Raw genomic sequence first — 22,982 nt, 5'->3', positions numbered from 1 at the left:
CAAGTCACAAAATATAGGGGGAGTTAAATCAGGACATTCTAAAGGTCTTAACAGATGCCAAGCAGCCATATTCAGAATTGCCAACACCTTTATTTTTATCTTACTCAGTTTGTTTTCAAGCTTGAACATGTGTGTACACTAAGATTAGAACTATTTGCATGCCAGGTTCCAGAGTGCAGTTATTTTTGAGTTAACTCCATAATTTTTTTTCTATTTTTTTTTTTTTTTAAAGTGTTTGGCATTTGATCTGGAGAAGAAACGGAGATGATTTCATTTAAAGCAGAAATAAAAGACACTTTTCCTTTCAAACTGATTAATTAAACAAAGAAAAGGCAAAGCTGTGCATGGACATCAAGCACAAAAAAAGAAGGTGGTATTCTCTGTTGCCTTCCTCCCTTCTCCAAAGGTAAAAATTAATCTAATTTCTTGATCCATGAGAGCTGGTCCTCGTTGCCATTATGTGATGTCTGCTATACAAGGAATCTGCAGCGCTGCAAGGGAAGTTATGGCCCAATGCACTAGTGCCCCACACTTCTATACCAACATTTATCTATTTTATGTTTTTATAGTTTTCCAGTTCCCAGACAGACTGAAGTACACTTGAATCAAATATCCAGCTAAACTTTCCTGATATGTAAGATATTTAAAGGGTAGATACCATATGTCTTACAGTTAACGTCTGCTTGCAGATGTAGGTTATATGTTTGTGCATGGAAAAACAGGGCTTTCCACTCAACTAATAGATTTCTTAATAAGACTACTGATGGCATAATCTATCTTTAATAGTCCAATGGCTATGAATTCTTCTTAGGCCTAATCCTGAATTTATAGGATTTTTATAAGTGAATGTCAGAACAGGAAGAAATGTTCTGTAGATTCAGGGAAGCAGTACAGCCACTCACTGTGGCTGCTACTGTGTTAGGCTGGCTGCAGTTACAGCCAGGTCCCTGTAGAAGAGGGTCTCTATTTCTATTTGATTATTAAAAACAGTGGTCCAGATGCAACATCTGGCTCAGGAAATCCTTAAACTCCTGATTGTCGAAAATGCAGAGGATATTAAGAGAGGGAGGGGGATGTGTGGAGAGGGAATCACTTTGCATGCACCCTCTTCTTATATTCTTTTCCTAAGCATCTGCCTTTGTCTGCTGTCAAAGGCAGGATATTGGGCTGGATGGACCTTTCATCTACCCCGGGATGGCAGTGTTCTGTGTCTGGGGGGTGGAGTGGGCTGTGAAACCCCATCATCCAGGATCTGATGATCCCAAATGTGACTTTTCCCTCCTGACTAAACCTTTATGGCTGTAGTGCTTCATCTGCTTTCCCCAAATCCTGCTCACAGCATAGAGTGCAGCATAGGGGGAGGGAAAGAGGTGGCCCCCTCCTTAAGGGCTGTGTATTTTTATGTATTTATTTTGGCTTGGATGGAGATTTTTTTTTTTCTTTTCCCCTCTGAATAGGGAATTCAGAAAAGTGACATCATTTTTAATCCCTGACAGTTTATGGGCTTTGAAAAAGATTCTGGATAATACTGAGCAATTAAGATGCCATTTTAATAGTTCTTTCAAGTGAAATCAAGTGAGTAATTAAATAAAATTGAATGAGGACCATGTCAGGCCACCCACAAGCTCTCATATCCGCTACAAGCAGATGAATAAGTTAGAGTGTGGGATAAATGCTGTGTCTAAGTGGTCCTATTTATGTGTTATTGGATGACTCTAGGAATGAAGCTTTCAGCTGGAAGATTTGTTTCCTTTGAACAATGTTTTCAAGCAAGAACATGCAAGATTGTCAATTGCTATTCAAACAGCAGTAACTTTCCCATCTTTTTAAATTTTTTGTGGTAGTGCTAATGCCATTGTTTTGTATAGATGGTCTGCTGTAAAAGTCACAGAACATAAACAGGATTTTTTTGCATTAAATGCTGGATTAGAATTTCTGCTTCCTAGTTATTATGATATATTCCTAGTATGATGATATATGAATGCATTTTGAAAGTTGCTTTAGTCTGCAAGCGTGGGGTATGGCATTACACGTGGTTTGTATTCATTCTACACAGATAAAAAAAGCAAAGTGCAGACAAAGGGAAAACAAGTAATTTTGAGATATACAGTCCAATAACTAAGTAGGTAATGGAAAATGGTATCTCTCAGTTGTAGATCAGTTCATTTTCTTAGGGTGAAAAAAACTTTTTAGGCATTTCCAATGTTAAATTTTGTGCAAGGATTTCTCACTATAATTAGAAGTATATATAATTAGATTATTTCCAAAGTCTGTTCTTTGTACTTTAAGTGGGATTCCTAACCCTGTCTTAGATCTATGCAAAATATTGATAAAATATTGATGTTTTAAAAATGTCCCATTTGAAGTTAAGACAGAGATATTAATACCATGACACAGGATAAGAGCCTTGAAAACTTGCCTTGCATCTACAGCATTATTTTTACTGAAATGCACACGGGGGAGGCAGCGGTTAAAAGCAAGAGCCAAAATAATCTCCTTGTATTTCACATTTAGATTCACAGAAAAATTGATATTATTCCTCAAGAATTTCCTCTGTAGGATACCATCTGAGCACAGCTGATGGAGTGGGTACCAGACACGCTCCCGGTTCACCCCACACAAACTTGTTTTCCCCTTCATCTCAGGGAATGAATGGATCACTGCTCCATCCCTGTGGCTGCTACCCTGGCGCAAATACATGCTTGCTGTTTTCTTTCTCTCCTAAAACATGCTTTTCTGGTTTTACTTTAAATTTGGGACAATACAAGCCCCCTCTGGTGGTCAAAATATCTTCTGTAGATTTCTGCAGTATTTCACTCTAAAGATGTTTTGCTGAGGGGCCAAAATGTCTGCTTTACATTTTAAAGTAATACGACCATAGCTAGTTCGTTTTTCTAAGAAAACCACTGGAACGAGCCAAAACTGGAGGAGAAAAATGCGTAGGAGAGGTGTTCCAGTGTGTGTCAGGTCCCAGGAATGTGGTCAGTGACACTGACGGGTGCACACAGAGAGGAGCTGCAAAATTCATTGCGCCAACTCTCGCTGCCCAGCTGGCGCGGAAAAGTAGGGATGCTGCTGGAATGCCAGGGCTGGGTCTGCTGCCGGAGGCAGGACAGCGCCTTAGGGAGAAATGGGAAACAAAATGTCACTGCCGAGGAAAAGATACCCGTTAAATTTCACAGTCTGCCCTTTCTCTGAACACTGGAAACCACAGGCATACTGGATGTGGCGTGCTGAGGTACAGAAAGCAAGCGTGGGTTGATTTAGTGCTTTCAATGCCTCTTCTTAATTTGGTAGAGTTGTGCTAAAAATACCCAAACATTTGGACTTACAAGAGGGTTATGATATGCAAAATTTAAATTTAGAGGAAGACTTTTCTAATCACTTTTCCTTTTCCTGTAACACATTTCCATGTGGAAAAGTGGTATTTCCCTTCGCTGTTGTGTTGGTGTTGTCCTCTGTGGCAAGGTATTTCAGCAGCATCTGATTTCCTAGAGGTTGAGACAGTTTCTGAAACTGCGGGGGAAATCAAACAGTGTTTGAAATCACTGTCTTTAATCTTTAAAAGCAACTATCATCTGTGTCATCAGGAAGATAATCCCAATGGCTATCCAAAATCAGTCTCAACAGACACTAGACAGGGCTTCTCCTTCCCTTCTGAATCTGGCTGATTCTCACACATTGCACAAGCTTCCACTGGCATTTCCTAGCCTGTTCCCTAAGCCCGGGACTTGACTTTCTGTCTGCTGCCTCCCAGCAGCCACACATACCATCTGCCACTCAAAGGATAAAAGAGTCCTGTCAACACAACAGCTGACCAAGAAAAGGAGTAATTCACCAATGTGTTTATTCGCTGAAGAGCACTCGATCAATTCTATCATTGGTGACAAAGAGGATTTAATAGGAACATACAATAATTCTGTTGTTGTTTTAAAACCCCACTAGCCACAATAATGGCTGCTGAAGCACTTATCATTGTCATGTGATTCCTATTAGCCTATTCTCAAGGAAACCAAGGAAGAGGGATTGTGCTGTTTCACAAAAATACATTTAATTGCTGTTGAAGAGTTTGTAATTGAAAGTGTTGGCTTCCCAGAATCCCCTGCTTTTCTTCATCTCCTAGTAGCTCCTCTGCATACCTCTGGACTGCAAAAACATCACTCTGTGCCTTAAATCCACTGTGACTCTTTAAAACTGCTAGCAGGGGTCATCCTGGCCAAAGGCTTCTGGTTGTGGCTTTTTTCTGCAGTAAGTCTGAAGGCCCAGCACAATTTGCTGGTAGGTTTGTACTGTCAGTAGCTGTGTGCTGCCATCAGGAAAGAGACAAGCCGCCAGAGTAGCTGGACTGCTTGGAGTTTAGGGTATGGGGGTTTTATTCCAGTTTAATTAATTTCTATGTCATAAATAGATATTTCCAAAGTAGAAAGTTAGAAATGGGCATGAAAATTTTTATTTGTTCTTTCCAATGTAGGATTAAGAAAAGAATATTTTTAATGAGATTTCTCACTGTTATACAGCTACAGCCATTTACCATGTGAATAAACTATACTTGTTCACAGGGTTGTGAAAAGGATAATGGCTTTAAGAAAGACAATTAAAATGAGGTTATGGCCACTTTGAACTTTTTTTCAAAATTTCAAATGCTATATTACATTCAAATATAGGTTTTTTCACCTTAAGAAATTAAGATATTATTCATATTCAACCTTCAGAGTCCTCCTCCTTTAGTGAATTGAAACAGTTGTTCTCAAAGTCTTATTTATGTATCAGACTCTGAAGCCAGTCCTTAACCTCCTTTTGATGAGCTATATAGTTTTAATTAATGGACTTTCTCATAGATGATGTTTATTTTCCAGGTAACTGAGTAGCAATGCTCCAGCTGCATGAAATGGAAGTGTTAAGGTGCAACTCCTGCCAAGACTTGTGGCATGGTTATGGAAAAGCCGAGTGACCAACCCACCTTCTATCATGGCCATGTTTCACCTTCCATGCAGTGAGTAGTGGGATTCCTAGGACACCAATCTTGTCTTCTTCTGATTATTCTTGGAATTCCCCTTTGCTGGCTTTTGTTCAAGCAATGATTTTGGTACAGAGCTTATACGACAACGAACATTGGTCATGTCCACGTTAAACATTCTTGTGACTTTTCTCTGAAGTTACTATAATTTATCAGTATCCCTTTTGAACTGCAGGCACTAGGCCAGGACAGTATTCCAGCAGTATTTGCTCAGGACTGTGTGCAGACATCCGATAGGCATCCTACTGGATACACCCCTGGGTATCTGCTCATGTATCCAAGAGCAGCATTGTCTCTTTTAGCAGCGTGTCACACTGGGAGCTCCTGTTCAGCTGACAGAGCAGCATGACTCCAATATGTTTCCAGCGACCTAAGGCTCATGAAAGAGATCCCTTTTATTCCCAACTTCAGTTAATCATGAAGGGAAACAAGATTACATTGAGGTCTTTTTAACCTTTTTTTTTTTTTTTCCTGGAGACTAGCTTCATTCCTGTGCCCCAGAAACAAAGACCTTAGGTATGAATGGCTAGATGTCTGAAAAGATCCATTCTCTTTCTTTGTTCAGGCAATATATAACAGATGCCAGCAAAGGTATTGAAAGAACTTTTGGTATGGGCATATGCATTCCTTTGACTGGGTGCTTGCATGCAAGGAAGTTTATGTACTTATGATAGTAAGAGCTGATATTTGAATACTATCCTTGCTGCAAACTATTAATTAAAGTTGAACAGGACTACCCTATTTATCCTGCTGCTGGTACTGAGAGCTGCTCCAAAACACTGTTCAAAAGATCAGTGAAAAAAAAATGCTAAGAAAAATACAGTATGCAAGTGAGTCATGGGCAGAGTGTAAAGGGCGTGTATATCCAAGCTGCTGTGAGGTTCCTAATTACTGTAAGATAGTGTATTCATGTGACAGAATCTGGCTGAGATTCTCCATCCTTCTTCCTCATTACTACTGTTGGCATCTCCCCAGGCTTCTGCCAGGGAAATCCAGCCCAAGGTGCTGTGTGCTGCATCCCCAGCAACCTGAACATCAGAGGCTGATAAAGATGTCAGGACACGATCAAGGGACAGAAAGAATTAAGTAAGGAATTTCACAGCCACACATGAGGGTGGTGCTGAGGAAGAGGGGATAGAGACACAAAGGATTTTTCAAAAGAAGTGCCCAGCTTACTGGCAAGATCAGCTGAGGACAGAAAAGGAAGTTGAGTTGAGCTGGTAGATCTAAACAAAACAAGCCAGAAGCCGGGCTATAACATAAGGATGACCCTCCATAGCAGCAAGCAAATGAAGGCAGAAGCATGCACAGGCTACATTGCTTCATGTAGTGCTCTGTGCTTAGCAGGCTCCCGACTCATCCTCTGTGCCAGAGGATTTTCCTGGCTAAAGCAGTCTGCTGGCAGATGCTCCCCCACCTCAGACCCAGAGATACCATCTCCCAAACAGCCTTGTGACTAAGAGGAGGATGACTGTATTATCACTAGGGTATCCTGAAAAATACAGATAGGAATGCTAGTTACAGGAAAAGCTTTGCAGATTGCCATGCTCACAGGAACAGAGAGCTTTAGTCTGTGAGGTTACTCACAGTGAGATTTTCCCTTAAGGACAGGGCTTACTTCAAACCAACAGTCTGTAATACCAAGGTAGGAAAAAGTAAAACAACACTCCCTATTAAAGCTACATTTGGAAAGCATCTTCTTCAAGGCCTTCATGGGCCCATGATGCTGCAGGCCACAGTACCACAGCTGTACTGGGCACTCAGAGACATTGTACGTGGCTTTTCAGCCCAACCAGAACACCTGCCTTGGTAGAGACAGCTTCCCAGCCAGGATGGCAGGATTGCTCTCTTTCTGTCTGCCTGTCCCGTTTTTCAGGGCAGTGGAATATCACATGGTACTAAGGGGACTATGTCATATCTTCTCTCTTCCTCCTGCCTGCTTCCCACCCTTAAGTTCACTTGATTAATATTTCTATTGTGTACTTTAATTAGCACAGTCCTGACTACAGGCTACCTTTCCCTTTTCCTGGCCTCTTTTAATCACAGCAGTTTATATAATATACATTATTTTTAAAATGTTAATTGTGCAAGGACCTTTTAGGACTTGTAATGTTTAGCTTACTGTGACCTTTGCACAGGATCTGCCTGTGATATACATTCAGCATACACCAGTTTGTGGTGGCAGGCTGCCAAAACTACCCTGCCTCTTTTCACCTCTTCCCTTTACAGTTAAATTTCTGGGAAACCCTGCCACAGGTGTTAGAGCAGTGAAACCTTATCTGTACCTGTTCCTTAACACCTATCCTGTGCTGTGCCAAACAAAAAGGTTGCCTTTGATTGGCATCTGAGAAGGTGTGCATTTATGGCACAGCAGAGGCTGAGAACAGGGACTAGTCCAGTGAACTGGAGTAGAGGTTTCCATCTCTCAGGAGGGGTGCAAAGAGGGGCTCATGTGCCAAGGGGTTTGCCAGCTGCTCGAGGTGAGACGTGCCTCCAGTGACTTCCTGCCGCTCTAAACTCTGAACTCCTTCAGCAGCCTGAGCCACATGGGTGGGTGCAGGCACTGGCATGCCCACTGACCAAGTTGACTCTGTTCTTCACCATCTGTAATGTGAGATAACACCTATTGAGATGTACCAATGATAAAGCAATCATGACAGTGACAATTATGTCATTTCACAGTGTCAACCTAAGCATGCAGTGACTGAGACGGACCTCAAAAAAGGATGACCTCTGGCAGTGAAAAAAAGAAAAAGCAACAGTGAGCAGCTGGGAGGGTGCCCAGGAGCTTCAGTCTCTGACCCAGTTCAGTTGCAGATAGAGCAACACACCCAGGCAAAGCCTCATTAACATCTTTATAAATTTCTGCAGTATCTGGGTGTTGTCTGAAGGTTTGCCTTGAGCACGCCCACACAACTGAGCCTCAGCTGAGCTGGGCTGTAGAATATACAGGGAAAAATAACAATGCTTCTTTTTAAGAAATAGATATCAGCATCTGAAATAAGTCACTGTGCTTGACTTAGCCAAACCAAATTCCTGGTGTCTGGAGTTTTGTCTATCTGGTGATAGCAGGATTAGATACAATATGCATGAATATACTGCGCGACCATGCAAAACCAAATAGTGCCGCAAAGTTAATTGTGGCTTAATTAATACAGTCTGCTGCTCCATGCTCCACCAAGTTTTTGATTATTTGTCCATCTTTAGATTTCCAACAAAGCATTCCTGCACTGTTGGATGCCCTCAGAAAAAGAAGAAAAAATGTATCTTCCTTTCCATTTTGGAAGTTTGGCTTGATTTCAAGCCATTTTATTCAATAAAATAAATTTTTTAAGTTTATTAACAACACATTTGGCATGTCCATTTTTCAAGACTTTTTTAAGATTCTAAATTTTTGTGAATTTTGAAGTGAAGAACACTGATTCTTTTTTAGACATAGCATAGAAAAATAAAGCAGTTTGAAAAGATGTTTTAGTTAAGGACATAAACATGTTTCTGAAATATTAAACTTACTTGTAATGTTTGTTGAACAATTTCAATTTCATGTCTCAAACTCCAGCTTTTAAAAACATATCTATCTTAACTACAAGATGGTACTTTTGCCCACTCACAACATTTGACACTGGGTATTTTTTTCCTCGTGGTTATTTGGTGTAAAAGGCTAAAAATAAAAGCATATTGTTCTGAGCATTGTGGACAGCTTTTCCAGACAGGGAAAACTGGGAGTTTTATGACTTAGGAAAGCAGAGTTCCCATAGGGCTGGTCTGCTTTTTTTCCACTCTTCCCTTTAGGATTTTCTGAAAACATTTCACTTACCGTTGACTCTGCAGTTGTTTTACAGTCTCGTATTTTTAGGGTTTTGTGCGCACATCCCACGTGCGCGTCCCATGCACAGAGAGGTATCAGGGCACACTTCCGTACGATCTCTCACTCGGATGTCACCAAGGATTCAAACTGGTGGAGGGGCCTGCTTTTGGTTTTCCCCTTTCTAACACCAGACAGAAATTTTCTCTCTGCTTAGAATGGGTTAAGGTGAGTGTTCAGGGGGCAGCAGTCCTGGGCAAGCAGCTCTGGCAAGGAGGGGAGCCCTTGGAGGTGTCTGCTCCAGCCTGGGGTGTTTTCTCATCCAGCTCCCAGGGCTGTGCCCCAGCCAAAAGCCTGGGTCCTCCCATCACTGCCCAGAGCAAAAGCTAAGCAGAAGCAGTGCAGCAAGGTTTGAAAGGGTGAAACATGCCTTTGTCTGCTCCCTTGTTATCCTGAACAGCTGGGTTAGAGCTGCAGGCAGCCCACGGCCATGAATGGCAATATTAACTTTAAAAAGAAAATCCTAGTTTTGATTGGCTGAGCCAGCTGTCTGATGGCACAGCTTTCCAGCAACTTAGAATTTCTTTGTAATTAGGGAATTGTTGCAAAATAGGGAACAATAACATTATATGAAGACTGATACTTAAACTGGTATGGCCAAATTTACCTTCAAGTTGTATCTAAATTAATAATCTAATTTTGAAAGGAAATCAGAACCTAACAGACAGCTGCTGTGACTTTTGTTAAACTGTTTTAGAAAGAGTCAGATTATAATTTTTTTGAGTATTTGGTCACTTGATAGTTTATTCTTAGAGTATACTTCTGCTCATTGCTAATTTTTTTTTTTTACCTAGCAGTTTAACTGGTAAATGTACGGATGTCTTAAAACTTAAACCACATTAAAAGTATTTTGTTTTCAAAAGAGGGGTCCAGCGTGAATTTCATGTTCAATACATGAGCTAGGATGTGATTAATTGTCAAGTAACTGTATGTCAATATTTCATGAGTTCTTAAACAGATAAACTTCACTGTCAGACTAAACATTCTAATATTTGGTGTTTTCTAAAATGTTATTGATGTTTGTTTGCTCTAATATATCTAATTATAAAAGTCTTAATTCCACATTATTTAAATATTTTGTTAAGGCTATGTTATTTAAAAGTTTTTTTAGGGCTGAAGCTTAGTTATTTAACTGATAAATCTGTTAGTCTAGTTAATAATTCTTAAACATCACACCTTTTTTAGTGGTTTAAGACAGAATTGTTGTCCACACCTCTGTAAAAGAAATTTCTATGAGCAATTACAAGGTATTAGGAAGTACACAGGATATAAAGTCCTGTATAAACATAGAAGTTGTTATTAATCTGTAATAGACTTGCAGATAACTCGATGTCTGTGTTATCCACTCAGGAAAAGCCTGAACTTTGCTAAGGTGGAAAGAAAATTCTCACACAGAAAGCAGGGAGTCGGTATAAAGTAATGGTGCATAAATGGAGCCTGGGATATTAAAAGAAAGTGTCAGCTTCATAAAGAAGTGTTGGGGCAATGAAAATGAGGCTGCAAAAATGACACTGGTATGCCTCTGCCCCAGGGCTGACTTAGGGTTGCTCCTAAGAATAAGGACTGCACTGCTGGCAGCTTCACCCTTTCCATCTTGTTCTAGCGTAATGAAAGGGGCTGGCTTCCTTCCTGTCCTGCTAAGCTTCCATTTACCTGGGCATGGTACTCAGGAGAACTGAGAATAATTCTGAGGACAATAATTCTGCCAATGTTTCCAGCAGGGCAGGAAAAGAGACAGACACATGAGTGGAAAAGTGTTAAGACTGCAAAGCTCAGGCATCTTTGTATTCCAGCTCCTCAAATTTAAAAGGACACCTAAGCAATACTTGAGTTCTTTGCTGGATCAAAAGGTACATGCACTTTGTACATGCAAGAAGTGTTTTGTGCCCGCCCCTTCTTCCCTGAATGTATTTTCTCACACTGTCCTGGAAGTTCCCCCTGCTCCTTTCACGGTCTGCCCTTCACGTTCCCTCTGATCCCATGCCACCCATCCCATTTGAGAGGCTGCATGTCTCTCCCCTCTGTGCTGCTGCTTGTCCTTGTAAGGTGGGAGCAGGCTGTGGTGGGGTGCAGCAGCTGTGCTGTGCCCGGGGCTGTGGCAGTGGGCAGCTTTCACACTTCAGGCTGAGCCCCTGCCCCAAAACACAACCAGCTGTGCCTGCGAGACACGGGAACCCTGTTGGGCTTTCAGCCCCCTAAATGGCTGCACACTTGAAGTCCACTGTGCCTAATTAAACCCTTTTCCAGCACACCAGGGGAAAAAAAAACCAAGTAATATCCTACATCCTTTTGCCACCCAAACTGCTGTGTGCAGTTAGTTAGAAAGTCCAGTGTTGGCCTTGCTTTCCTGGACTTTTCCCCAGTGTAAAATGGGGGTACAGCTGTGCCAGTGTGTTGAAATCTGTAAATGAAAAATGTTGCATAGGTGTGAGTATTATTAGCTGCTTAATAGAACTAGTCAGTCTTAAAAATTAACCTGATACAATGAGCCACAGTGGGGTCAGCTTCAACCCAGATAAATCGATGTTTTTTGCTGAGAACTGCTGAAGTACAAGAAAAAAAAAATTGCTGTAGCATTCCTGTAACTCCATCAAAAATTCTGTCTACCTGAGTCAAATGCAGCAGAGACCAAGGCTGAAAAGATCACTTTTTGGCTCACATTTTTTCAGTGTCTCTTTCTAAAAAAATGTAATTTTGAACAGCTAAGCATCTTTTCTTTCTCTTTGAGCCTCACAGAGATTTCCTGACAGGTGAGTACATCCTACCAGACCTACTGGCAGCTGTGTGCCCAGCACCTTTGTCCCACACAGACACTTTCATTCAGTCAGGATGACAAAATCAGTTATGGAGACCAGCAAAGCAGAAGTATGATTTGCCATCAAAAAATAAGCTTGGAATGAACATGCCACCAAAATCTTTCTGTCTCACAACTGCTCACTGAAAGTGCCCATGTGCATCATGACTGTGATCCATGTAGAGTTATGGAGGGGAAACCTGTGAGGATAAGGTGGGAAAACATGTGGGGTTTTCCAAGTGAACTTCTCTGGGCTGAGGAACACCAGGCTATATGTGTTCAAACAGTGTATATCACAACTGCAATTAACAGGGCTTCTAACAGGGACAAATGTGGGGGTTTTTTCTCCACTACCTACCTACACTGTTACTTGTTGGTACAGTCCCCTAATCCCTTTTCCTCTGACTCTGTAACACCTCATAAAACAAAGTGCTTGGTTGACTTGCTGGCTTGTAACAATGAAACTGGTATATGCAACTTAGAGATTTTTTTCTTTGCCTTTTTTATTTGTTTGTGTTCCACCTGCCACGTCTGAATCCACAGGCTACTCTACAGCATTTCTGCTGAATTTCCAAGATTTTTTTCCCTAAGTGCCAGTTAATTGTGCCTAAGCTTTAGTTTGATGATTGTATAAAAAGTAACAACTAATAGAGAAATAATACACTGAATACTTTTCTGTAGTATCTAGAGAGGTACCAAAAAAATTTGTACTGATTTTTCCTAAAGAACTTGGAAACAAAACAGTGTAGCCATTGTATTTCAAACATTAGAGCAATTGTTCAGTATGTGTGGTGCAAGTCTAAATTTCTGTGTCAGAACACCGTGCCAGCTCTGAGTTTCTGTAAATTGTGGTTCTGTGGGCATGCACATGTTTAAACAAGTGCTTTCCTATCTCCAGGTTATACAGTCATATTTATGTATATGGTTTGGAAAAGCCAGACAACACTCTAAAGCAATAAAAGGGAACCCAAATTATGTGCTTGGCTTTCACACCATTGTACTTTTAAAACAAAGCAAAACCTGTTATGGGGCTTTGATTTTTCCTCTAAGTACATTAGCATGTCTTATATAAAAATCCTAATGAATTAATTCTTGTATATCATAAAACGTAAAGGTAGAAAAAAGACCTAGCAAAACAAAGAGATAAACAGAGAATAATTAATTGCCGGCAGTAGAAAGTGTTTTGTGCTATAGTTTGTGTTACTTCAGTATGCTTGTAATCCTGTGGCTTTAAACATCTTTAAATTACAGGTTTATGCAACCAGAATATTGGTGTAACTCCTTTTGGACTACTACTGAAGGTCAGGAGAATATCATTCATCTTCCACAATGCCTGGACATCAGCAGCTACACTTCTGGAAATATCCTGGAAAATGAAACTTTGAGAACATTCCAAGCAGTTCAGAGGGATTATTATATTTGACAAGATTCTCTTAACAATACACAAACCTTTGTGCACATACCACCATAATACCCAATAAAAATCAAAGGCCCCCCCCTTGGGACTGCTCTGCTTGCTGTGCACAGTATTTCAGATGGGCTGGCAATATGAGGATTCAGCACTACAGTGAAAACCAGCTCATGGTTTCTCACCCATTATTTTCAGTTTAAGCATTCTTTGTTACTTTGAATTTTATTTTCTTACTTCTGAAGAAAGGTTTCTCATGTACCCTCCTAACATAACACCTAGCCCTGGGAGATGCTAATCACTGTACTGTACGTCCCTCTTTGGATAAAATTGGTTATTCTCTTAGCTGCTGTTTCTGGTTTAGTAAGTCACAAAAGTATAAACATTTTCTTATTTTTATTCCTTGCTGAAATTATGTTGTGGAAACAATGGTTGTATGTAATTGTTAAGACAGTTGTTAAGACTGTGCAAGACTCATTGATTACAAGATCAGACAGTACGCTCATTAGGTTTAGAGCATTAGCTTTTCTCCAGTATAAAAACATTTATTCAAATTAGAAGTGGACTTTAACAGGCAGTGCTAGCCCTTGAAACCAGGTTCTGTGTCCTCCACCACACTGCTGCTGGTTTGTGTCTAAGCTGTGTATGCTGGAGTGCTGCGAGGAATGACGACATGCCAATGGCATAATTTCCTGATGGAGACACAATCAGGTGGTGTAAGAAAAGAAGAGCATCTCCCTGACTGAAAAGCATTAAGAAGATTAGTGGCTGCTTTAGAAATAATCAATGTAAGAAGGTAAGCATGTTGTTTTGATTAGAGAGCCAGACCTAGGAAAAAGATCAAGAAGAGTAAGAGAGTGAAGAAAACTGCAGAAGGAAAGGAGAAGAAATTTTGGGTTGTTACTGCAGAGGGCTTTTATTCTCATTAGTATTAAGGGTTAGTATTGTTTTCAGCAGTGAAGGGTAATTTAGATTATGCTGATCTTATATCACTGAGACAAGGAGCTGGACAGATTCTGCAGAAGAGAAGTGTGTGACTCATGGAAAGAGTAACTAGTGAAGAACTTGCTCAACTTGAACTCTTGCTTACAGGGATTTTATTTACCCCTGGGGGAGGGTGAAGTTTTCCAGCTTGGAATAGCGCTAAACTACTTTACCAGTGAGAGAGAACTTGAATCTCATTTGGTGAAAAGATAAGCTTTCATGATACAGGCTAACATGTACTGAAGACTATTGCACAGCCAGAGAGGAAGAAGATGCTTTAAAGCATGGGGGTTTTTAGCTGTGAAAACTAGCTAATGAAATATCCAACACATGTGATGGTCACATGAACTCTTTTTCATTCAATACACAAACCAAACAATCAAACATGTACTTATAGAGGCACACTTAACAAAAAAAGGAGAATTTCTCCCTGCTTTGAGAATCCCTAGGAACTCTTTCAGCATAATGACACCCATATTCTCCTTCACAAAATGCTACTCAGAGAATTCACTCAAAACTATTCTATGATTTTTATTTGTAGTGTGAATAATAAGCTATCTGTCTGGTGACATCATTATGGGCACTTAAAAAAAATTAGCTGTGGATATATTTGGAAAGGGTTATATTCAAGAAAATTACTTGCTAAAGGGGTTTGTTTCATTTAAATGCAGATTCAGCCTCAGCTTATCTGTACAAACAAGTTTTAAAAGAAAGGAGAAAACCCCCCACTTCCTTGATGTGCTGATCAGAGCTCTTAATAGCAACCTAAAACATGGATAAGTTAAGAAAACTCCCCAGTTTTCTCCAGAATGGGGCAGAACTTAATCTTCAGGCACAGCCTGTCTGAAAAGTTGGAGATAACAGAGACAAGATGAGATTTGGATGCAGAGTCAGAACACTTTAAATAGGTGAGTTATAAATATGGATCCTCTTTTTTATTTTTCTTTACAAACCCCACATCAAATTGTGGGGAAATATTTAAACTGCTTTTGTTAATATTTTGTTCAGCATAACTATTTGTAAAAAGGCTTTCTTCTACCTAATGGTATTGTCAAGTAACTGAGATCCTCTTTGCAATATAAACGAGTCCTAAATTCTTTCAGAGGGAAACAGCCCACCTCATTTTAAGATTAAGAAAGCCTAAGAAAAGGTAGCAGGTGTGAAAATTCAATTTATTAGCCCTATCTTTGAGAAGAGCTAAATCAATTAGTATAAATCTAGTCTTTGAAAGATACATGATAATAGATGACAAGAGAAGACTGAAGAACTGTACCATTTTGGCTTGGAAAAGCTGCTTTAAATGCTGAAACGCTGAAGATGAAAATGTCAGTACTTGATTAGTTGAACTGTAAAGAATCACAAGAGATTCCTACAGACCCTGAAAATGTTATGTATTGTATCTTTCACAAAACTGGCAAACACTCAAACCCCTGGTGTTTTTGCCAGTCAGTGCTAAGGACTTGCTAAGAAGGCATATGGTCTTCGTTCAGGTTTTCTTGACTGGAGAAGCTTTCTCTCAATTTCAGCTGTTGGCAGTCATAATTTCTGATTTTCATAATTGCAGTTGCCTTTAAATCAACTCTGGAAATCATCAAACTTATAGTCCTGGAGCAGAATCCTGATCCTTGTCAGCCATGGCTACAAGCCCACAGAAAATGAGGAGCAACACAGGTTAGTTCAGCTTTGAAGGAGTAAAGGTACTACTTGATTTTAGGTCAGAGATGGACAATAAAGTGTGCCTTGAACAGGAACAGATGAGAAGCTTCTATGCAGAGGTAGATCATTCCTTTTGTCTTCAGATTGCTTTTTTTCAGTTCAAGATTTTACATACACTGATAGGTCAAAACTGTGGTTCTTGAAAATGCTACACTTGTTTAGGAAGAAAAGGATAGGAATCTTCTTCCTTTTCTTTTTTCCTTTTTTTTTTTTTTCCAGAAAAATTTAAACTTTAATATGGACAAAGCATTAGGATCCTGAATCTAGAGAATCTGAATTTTTTGTGTGCTGCTGGCTAAAAGTCGACACAAGCAAAATGAGAAGTAGAGGCTGCATGAGCTGAAACTTCGTGCTACAAACACCTTCTTTCCTGGATGACCCTGTTCTGTACAGATAATGGTTCTTCTCTTTACAGCCCACCTAATGTGACTCAAACAAGAATCTCACTCACAAACACGCTATTTAGCACTGAGGCACATCCTTCAGACTTTTTTTTCCCCCTGCTGGGAATGCTGATGTGTAGAGCTGAAAGACTCTCTGCTTGCTACCCGTGGTGCTGTAGTGCCCTGCACATCTGTGCATTCTCACCGAGCAGCCTGCAGATGTGCAGCCTTGGGGCCCGCCTGCTTCTGTGCGCTCAAGGCGGGCGGAGAGAGCTCGGCGCGGCTCTGCCGGGACGGGGAGACAGCGCCGGGGCCGGGGCCCACGGGGAGGAGGGAGGAGGGATGGGGAGGGATGGAGGGAGGGATGGGGAGGGATGGAGGGAGGGATGGGGAGGGATGGAGGGAGGGATGGCTCCGGTGCCAGCAGAGAGGAGCTGCGGTTCGTGACTGACGGGAGTGTCCGGCCACGCTGGGGACGGACCGCAAGCCCTTTGCTGTTTAGATCCATCTGTTGCTGCTTTAGGGAAGCGTGGTAAATTGCGATGGCAGGTTTTAATACTTTAGTTTAAATACAGCTGTTAAGGAAGGATAAAAATGTATGATTTTCATAATCATGCCTTTTTAAAATTTTTTTCTTAGGCTCAAGTGAACATTGCAAAACTGACTATAACCTGAGAAAGATTCTAGTCAAGGAGTGCTCACATCGCTTTGATCTGGCTAATTAGAGACCATGTTTTGATTATCCAGGGCAGTCAGCCCCTAGCAGGCCCTCTTAGGCTAAGCCTCTTTGCTATAAGGCCAGACTGAATTTGCAGTTTCTGAACGCAGGTGCTGGGCTGGTGTATCTCCCTACAATACTATTGTGCCACAACCCACCTGGTGGCAAGAACAGCTCGGACTGTGCCTGCTGTCATCTGTAAGCCCAGGTGTTTAGCCTTTTCCTGGGGTTTGCTCATCCCTTCTGGCATGTTCTAGCTCTTCCAGTCCTCAATCTCCTTCTCACCTGCAGCTTACACCAGGACGTCTTCTTCATTATTACCCTGCAGGTTTGCTTTCTTGAAACTGGCTTCTGACCCACCCAAAATGGGCAGCAGCTGTGCCTGTTCTCACCTGAGGCTGCTTGTTAGGCATGATGCCACATCTCATCCCACATGCAAATGGTAATTATGGGTGGGGGGGACCCTTCAAAGGACCTCTTGCTCAGACCAGGGTCAGTGTTCAAGCATCCTGATGCAAAACACAGACATGCTGCATACTGACATTAAATATCTCTGCAGACATGTCTTGCTATTGGAGGAAAAGTGATGGATATGAAAGCCCAGCATTTAATTCCCTACCTACTTTAAAAAAAAAAAAAAAAAAGCTTGAAATTTTTATTCCGTCACCTTCCACCGCAAACCTTGAAAGAGCAGCAGACAGAGAACCTATAGACACATTCTCAACCTCTAACACTGCTGTGCTGGGAGCTGCTCCAAGTGCACCATTAGAAGTAGTATTCTGCCCTGTTTTTAATTCAGAGAGCCAGGATCTGCTGCTCTGTGTTCCCAGCTGGTCTAAACAATTGTTCACCCTGACAGTCAAGCTCAGGTGCTAAGCAGGGCTGGGTTTCTGTCTCTGTGACATGCAAAGCAAGGTTAAACTGGACAGTAGCTGGATCTTCATCCCAGACTGTCAGAGGAGGAGACCAAACACAGACAAGGCTGTGAGAACATTACCTTTCAGGTTATTCAGCAGCTGCTGGCAGGGGTAATCATGGCTGGTGTTCCCATGAGCCACAGCTCTGCTTTCCATAGTTTCATACCACTTCTGTCTGCTTCACTTCCATTTCCACTGATTTGCTGGTCTGCCTAGATTATGTACAATTATGAAAACTTTAAGACATTCTTCAATGGTAATTGAAGTCAGAAGCAGCTTTCTTTTACACAGGCTCTTTTTCCTTCAGCTTTCGTATGCCTGAGCAGCACACGGTACAACACTGAAAAATCAGGGTCCACCACTGAAGTTTATTTTTGTAGAGGTTAGTGTTCTTGGCATACGCCACAGTCACGCTGTGAGAATTTTCAAGTATTAGTTATAATATTTACTTGGCTTTTGTGAATAATACGTTAGTTTAAACATGTCTTCTCCTAAGGTAAAGTGAAATAATTGTATGTATTTTCTTATTTTTGTGGTCCTTTCCACCTAATTTCCTCCTCAGTTTATTTATTTTCAGTGTACGTGGGATTGTACAAAGAAATAAACAATTGTAAGGAATAGTGTAATAAAAAAGTTCTGTAGAAAAAAGTTCTATCTTTGTAGACAAGATATAGTTATTTCCCAGAGGGGGAGAATAATTGCAGCAGCACAGTGTGGAGGTTTACATATCTTGAAAAAAATCCTGTACTTCTGAATCAGTTATTTTCCATACGTGAGGACAACCCTGAAACTGCCAAATATTCTTGAAGGGATTTCTGCTAGTTTGGTAAAATGGAATTCAAGATTATACAAATCCACACAACTTCTTTTACTACAGCTATTGTCAGTAACTGATAAAGAAGCCTACTCCTGCTTGCCTTAAGTGTGTATTTTGCTGGTTTTGGTGGTGGTCAGTGGTGACAGACTGGCATCAGACTTCTGCGAAACGGATCCAACTTTCAGTGTGACTTAATGCAAGAAAAAAAAAAGTCCTTTTTGCAATCTCTTTTGGTAGTAGTCCTAGTGGGAATGATGACCCCTATCCCCACTATCATTACTTTGTTTTCTCTACCCATCCATCCCATCCCATGTGGCTCTGGAATATCAGCATGCTAATCTGTCTGCTTCAGAAACGGAGTGCCGCACAGGATCTGTACGGCTGTGTGCACAGCGCCTAGTGCAGCAGAGCCCTGACTGCAGTGGCTGTGGGAGAGTGGCCTTGGGGGATGATGAGTTCTTTCAGAGAAGGTGCTTGGGAAGGCACATTCATGCATCTTGGATTCAGCAGATCCAAGAAGGGGGAGGCAGAAGGTTGGTTACCCAAAGTAACGTAGTGTGAGTCTGGAATTACTGGGTGCCAAGTATGGTCATTAGAGATCTCCAAATCACAAGGAAGGTCACCAGAAGTGAATGGGTACAGCAAAGCTCAGCCGTTTCCTTCCAAAGCCTCATACATCCATCCAGGCCTGACTAGATAGTCTGACTATCTGAGTTCCTTGGAAGTGAGTGTTAAGTACCTACATGAAGAGAGTAAGCAGGACTTGTCCTTTCGTGAAACATTATTAATGATATTTATACTGTGGTAACACTCAGGAACAGTTGAGGCCTCAGGATATTAGTACAAACTGTAAAGTAATTGCAGTTTCTGCCTGAGGAAACAAACAACAGTCAGGGGGTTGGAAGGTACAGTTCTGTTGGAAAATAGCATGCAGAAATGATACATCTACATGGTCTTACTCTGCAAATCACATATGTATTCAGAGTCATGTGTGCCATATACTTTAGTGACACAATAATAAACATCAATGACTTCTCTTTCCTACTCTGATGACAGTTAGACTAAGCTGGTTTCTTTTGCTCAAAAGAAATACTCTCCACATTAGTCATGTTACCTGTACAGAGTTATGGCTAAAGGTGTAATTTAGACTGCAAAGTACAGGACTTTTTTTCAGATAATTGTATAGTACAGAAAGGGAAAAGAGCAAATACAGGTCTCCAGCTGATTCTCAGTTTACAAGAAATTATAGACTGCTTTTCCTCCTTTAGCTCAAAAGAAGTTTGAAGTAATATTACTGACGCTAATGGAGCTACAGTACTGTAAAAGCTTTCTTAAATAGCCAAAATTGAGGCTAAATACAGCATTCAGCCTTCAGTCAAATTCAAATGTTAAATGTGAGCTCCCAAACCAGCCTTCCTTACAAGCCAAGACTTGCTGCCTGGTAGATCTGCAAGATCACCAAGGCCATTTACTGACCCTGTAGCTGGACACATCAGGCATTGCTGATCGTGCTCAACTACTGCCTGGCTAGTGAGGACATCTAGTCACAGGGAGATGTGGTGGCACTGGGATATGCTTATTGCTGGCTCAGCGATCACCTGGGCTCAGATGACTTCACCCTCAGCATAACTGCACATCTTCACTGAAGTGTCCTGCAAATGTCCCTGCCTTGCCCTGCGAGCCTGTGCACCAAACACATCATCCACGAGACACAGGGCAACAGCTGTTTGACAAAAAGAACGGTGGAGGTCTGAGTGCTGCCAGCTTTGACAGCTCAAAACAATTGTCCTTCCTCGTTCAACTCATGGGACTGACCCCAAAGTCACGAGACTTGTGCAAAAACATGTACGGCAGTTTAGTTGTTCCTTTTATTTTGGTTTGAATAATGCTATTTTGGTTCTTCTTGTAGAGACTCACACTCTCAAACTGGCTTTTCCCTTGTCCATTAAGCCCTTAAACCTTGAGGCAGTCCTGTGATCTCATCAGGACAGCAGTTCTGCCTCCTGTATCTGTCCTTCTCCCAGTCTTCCAGCCAATTCTGCCTGCCTCAGCCTCACCCTTACAGCAGAGCATCCAGAGGTCTGCCCCTCTGGTGGGAGGTGTAAAGACTAAGGAACTTTATGTTTCTTTATGTCCACCTTTTAGTCACGAACCACAGGGGACAGAACAGAAACAGTACAAACTGCTTTGCCAGCTCTTCTCCAAGAGGGCTGTGCCTGAAAGGTGGTGTGAGACACTAATTCCTGTCTGTCACTACTAACTCAGTGTCTTTTCCACAGGAGCTGGGGAGGCAGCCAGAACAGGTTTCCCACAAGCAGTGACACCATTTACTAAAGAATCCTCATAACTTTAGTAGTCACCTGGCTTGATTTTAAAAGGCCAGCATCTGGCTGTTTTGTGCTCGATGAACTTTTTGTCCTTTGGAAGCAGAAACTTCTACATGTGAAGAAATTTTGAGCTGAGATTTAGTCTGCAGTGGTGGTTCACTGAAGTCCTCTTTTAGCTGCTAAACTTCTGTGCCCAACCTGATGTATTACTGCAGCCAAACCTGGTCCCTAACATCTGAGACCTTGTGGAGAAGAAGGAGGGGGAGGAAGGGAGGAAGCAAAACCAGATAGCAGACAAATGGAAAAGTGTGGATTTCCTTGCTAGAAAAAAAAAAACAGAAAGAAAAAGAGAACACGGAAAATCAGATCTGCCATGTAAATTTGTGAGGGGTGCTTGACCTCTAGTAATTAATTTCAGATAATGCTAAATATTTTTTCAGGAATGTTTTTATACCTCAGTGATTCTATGCAAGGCATCCACCTTTGTGGATTTATTTCCCTTGAGGTAACCTTACCATTTGCTGTACAGTAGCCAGTAATACACCACATTTGCCCCCTGCTTGACATGACTTAAACCTCACATTTCTTAAAACCAACAGGCATCTGCTGTGGAATGATGCAGTTTTTGCCCTCTGTTCCACAAACCCAGCCACACATGGAGTTGTGATCTCATTCTGGAAAACTTCTGAAGGACACTGGCCTTATGCAGAGCAACATCCTGAATACCACATCAGTTTCTCTCCACTTTCTCAGCCCTCACCTCCCCACACTGGTTTCAAGGTGTTTTTCTGTTCCCTAAATACTGTAAAAACATTTAGCATAGTTGGGATTCACAGTAATTAGCCTTTGGAAGGCTGAAGAGTTCACTTGCTGAGAATGTCTTCCAAGTTAAGAAGACAATAGACGTGTATGTTTGCTACTAGAAGAGGCAGTGGTCTCCCAGTTAAATTCCCAGTTAACTTCAAACCGGGCCTCTGAAACTTCTAGGCTTTATCTCAGTTTTTCTCTGAAGCATCACAGAGTTTCATTCTGATTTAACCCACCTTGGATATAGAATACCCAAGTACCTGTGGCATGTTCTTTTCAAACACTGGGTTTCAGTTCAGACCACTGGAGGCACAGGAACAGAAGCCTTTAACATTGATGTGGATCCCTTGCACTGTGACTGTAGCAAGCTTCAAACTCTGATCTATTTAAAACATCTATTTATTTTTGAGCAGTTTTAAATAGATGAGAACTAAGGAGGGAGGGACTGTTGTGCTCCTAACACTGGCTCTTGCCTAGGATCGAGTCAATGTAAAACCCTCCTGCTCCCCTCGCCGGCTGTGTAGCCGTGCCAAGAGCATTTAAGAGCAAGATCTCCTCAGTTTGGAGCCGGGGTCAGTGTCCTTAAAGCTTCGGAAAGGAGCAGAGGAGAACCCTGGGAGGAGGACCTGAATTCCAAGCCATTCGATTTGCAAACTGATTCTCCACAAAGTTTCTTGGAAAGAACTCGGACACATCGGCTTCTGAGTATTTTAAAAGATGTAACCTTCGGGTTATTTTGTGAACTTTGTTTTGTTTACAGTGCTAAAGGGTGAGATTGGTTAAGACACACAGGAGAAAAACGTGGGCAGCTTTGCTTACACGTTAATTACGAGCGTACAGTTGTGGTTTGTATTTCATTCTGCACTAATACATCCCGCCTTAAAGAGAAACAATGAAGAATACGGTCCCTCCGAATCCTGCTAAGGACAACCTTTGGCTCTCAGCGGGCTGAGACGGAGCAATGTACTTACCTTTACCGTGTTGCAAGTGCTTTCATCGAGTTCCACCTTACACGCTGAAGCACGTACACTGCGCTTTCGAGGCTTTAAAGCCTCACCTCTGTCCATTAAAACAGACCAGAGAGGCTCAGCTGTTGCCGAGGCGGAGCTACGCTGCCCCAGCAGCTCGGGCAGCCGTGTGGGACCCTGGCAGACGGCAGGCCGGGGCCCCAGGTTCGGGCCGGGACCCCTCGGCCTCCCCCGCCCCGCCCGCGGTCACCTGGCCCGGCC

The 22,982-nt window shown here is 41.7% G+C and overlaps 3 long non-coding RNA genes across 3 annotated transcripts in view; 1 reads left to right on the top strand and 2 right to left on the bottom strand.

Moving 5' to 3' along the window:
* LOC111926967 (uncharacterized) overlaps positions 1 to 13,496 on the top strand; it is a 24,254-nt gene extending 10,758 nt beyond the window's left edge. The window contains exons 5-7 of the long non-coding RNA XR_002863307.2: positions 233 to 406; positions 4,857 to 4,993; positions 12,928 to 13,496. This is a non-coding gene — a long non-coding RNA (uncharacterized LOC111926967). The remainder of the gene's footprint in view (positions 1 to 232; positions 407 to 4,856; positions 4,994 to 12,927) is intronic.
* LOC111926966 (uncharacterized) overlaps positions 1 to 22,982 on the bottom strand; it is a 25,061-nt gene extending 2,079 nt beyond the window's left edge. The window contains exon 1 of the long non-coding RNA XR_002863305.2: positions 22,725 to 22,982. This is a non-coding gene — a long non-coding RNA (uncharacterized LOC111926966). The remainder of the gene's footprint in view (positions 1 to 22,724) is intronic.
* Positions 13,882 to 17,201, bottom strand: LOC147654943 (uncharacterized). The gene is made up of 2 exons (XR_015283524.1): positions 17,044 to 17,201; positions 13,882 to 16,742 (listed from the first exon to the last, which is right to left on the bottom strand). It is a non-coding gene; the product is annotated as an uncharacterized LOC147654943 (long non-coding RNA).

The sequence above is a fragment of the Cyanistes caeruleus genome, chromosome 2 (assembly GCF_971803275.1).
Source record: "Cyanistes caeruleus chromosome 2, bCyaCae1.hap1.1, whole genome shotgun sequence".
NCBI lineage: Eukaryota > Metazoa > Chordata > Aves > Passeriformes > Paridae > Cyanistes > Cyanistes caeruleus.
The sequence above is the reverse complement of the archived record's forward strand: the minus strand, read 5'-3'. Positions and strand labels throughout refer to the sequence as shown.